Source organism: Papio anubis, chromosome 1 (assembly GCF_008728515.1).
Source record: "Papio anubis isolate 15944 chromosome 1, Panubis1.0, whole genome shotgun sequence".
NCBI lineage: Eukaryota > Metazoa > Chordata > Mammalia > Primates > Cercopithecidae > Papio > Papio anubis.
The window spans coordinates 78,417,888-78,420,307 of record NC_044976.1 but is presented as its reverse complement, the minus strand read 5'-3'; positions in this window follow the sequence as shown (position 1 = coordinate 78,420,307).

Here is a 2,420-nt window from a genome sequence, read left to right as displayed (position 1 = left end):
GTTCAAATGAATACAGATACAACATCATTTAAGGTTGGAAACTGTGGCTACAGGAATTAATCTGCTCTGCATGGAGCTGGGTTTATTTAATCAATGTTGCTTCCGCTAGAAAAGTGGATTAGTTTTTCTTCAAGACAGAGTTAAAAGTTTTGCGGCTAATTTATTTTAATAAGCATTCTTACTGATGGCTCCAAAAAAAGGTTGGGGAGGAGGGTGTGCTAAACTGTAATGAAGCACCAGGAAAGAAAGCATGACTTAATTATTTTTCTAGGGTGGATAATGAATAAATTAGCCACACTGCAGGCTTGCCATTTGTATACAATTTATTACTTTTTCTTTAAGAAACATATCATGACAAAGTCAATTTTTCTCCTGACTGCAAGCTGATTGATGGGGCAATGTCTGGCTGTGAAAGACTTCCTCTTCATCATTGTTTTGGCGATGTTGATACTATAAAGTGAATTTGAAGTTTTTGAGTTCATGCTCTTCCACATAATTACAAATGACAATTATGTTAACTCTTTTTTACAAGCTGTCTAATCATGTAAACAACAAGATGAATAACTTATATGTGACCAAGAGTATTAGCGCCATATGATTTTGGAGACTAATTCTTCTTCTTATATTTCTTAGGAGATTACAAACTATGCCAGAAATGTGATATCTCCATTGGAGCTAGGGGTAAGTGGGCCATGTAAGGCGTTACTTTCTTATGGGAAATGTGACAAAGCAAGTTTCTAGTCTGGAGAAATTGATTCATAGTTTTTTAACTTTTTTAACATGCTAACATCTTATAAGTTTAAAAGAAATATTTATTGCTTCTGGACTCTTTAAAAAATTCTGCATTTTTTCAATAAAAATTACATGTGCAATAAGATAGATATACTTATACATTAAATTTATTTTCTTTGATAGATTTACCCTTGCTGTCTGCATACCCCACAAGAAAATCAGCTTCCATGTTAGGCTGGTGAAAAGTACAGAATAATATTGAAATAGCAAATGGATAATGAAAATAATCAGTAATCCAAATTCAATCTTGCTACATGCAATACCAAACAATATGTTTTTAGCACTAAAATGGTCTTGGTTGTTAAGTGTCAATAATAGCTAGGAAAGAAGATACACAGATACCCTGTTCTTTCTGTTTATTCATTTTTAAACAACCTACTAAGTATTCATAATTAGTGTACTACTTTTAGGTAGTTGAAGAGGACATTCAATGCTTATCTTTTTAGAAAAGAGTCTTCCTCAACTCACATTTTCCTACCAAGGCAAATTAATTGTGATTGTACATTAGGCACAAACTCAATCTTCTGTTAAAACTCTTTTATATAATATAGTTCTTATAAAATGCAAAAAGCAGAAATCTTACAATTTTCAAAGTTATATAAACCTTTTGGGCAGATTTTATGTTTTATAACAAAAGAATGTATAAAATAATGTATTTGTAGAATTTAAATTCCAAGGTCAACACATTACAAGATATGCATATTTTATGCATATATTCCATAATTAATTACGTTATAACTATTTGTAGATAGTTGTAACATCTATCTTCCATCTTAGCCATGATAGATAAACCATTGGGAGGCTTTTTGAAATGTAAAAAGCAATTTCATATATGCACACCATTGTATATATATATACACAAACCAGCTACATACAGTCACAGAAAAGTTTATCTTAAAAAAATGTATTATCTGTGTCCTTCATTTATTCCAGTTTCCATTTTACTTTATGTTAACAGCAAAATCTAATATATTTGCTTTAATTGGGTACTATTAACAAAGCTACATTTACCTGAAAATTTGAACTTACTTGTAATAATTTTTAAGTTCCATAGATATTTACTATCCCCTTGGATAATAGTATCCTCTAATTATGTAGAAAGTCTGTATTAAAAAGAGACAATGGTGATAGAGACATGGTGACCCCTTTTAGGTCCCTGCCTATTATTGACAGCTAGACTAAGATTAACAACATCAGCAGTACCACAAACCAACTCAACGATGTTAAATTCAATCCCTATAAATGTCTCCACATCAGCATTTGCACCATATTATAAAAATTAAGAAATCTCTCCCCTAGGGTTAAAGGAATCATTGTAGTTCTCCAATACTGTCCTGTGTTCCCACAGCCCGGATTATCCTTAAGTATTTGAAGTGCTGTGAAGTTTCAGTAGATTCAATGGTATTTTTACTGGGTTACAGTTCCTGTGGTGGGTATTTTTGATTTGGAGTACTCTCTTTTAGACATGTTTCCTTCTTTAAAGCAAACAACTCCACTGTCAGGGTCATATCTGGTTTCCTTGCTCTCAGATATTTTATTTTTATTTTTCTAGAAAGTTACTTTTCTGCCCCTAGAAGACACAAGATTAGAAGAAATAAACAAACCAACACCAAAATCTAAGGAGAAAA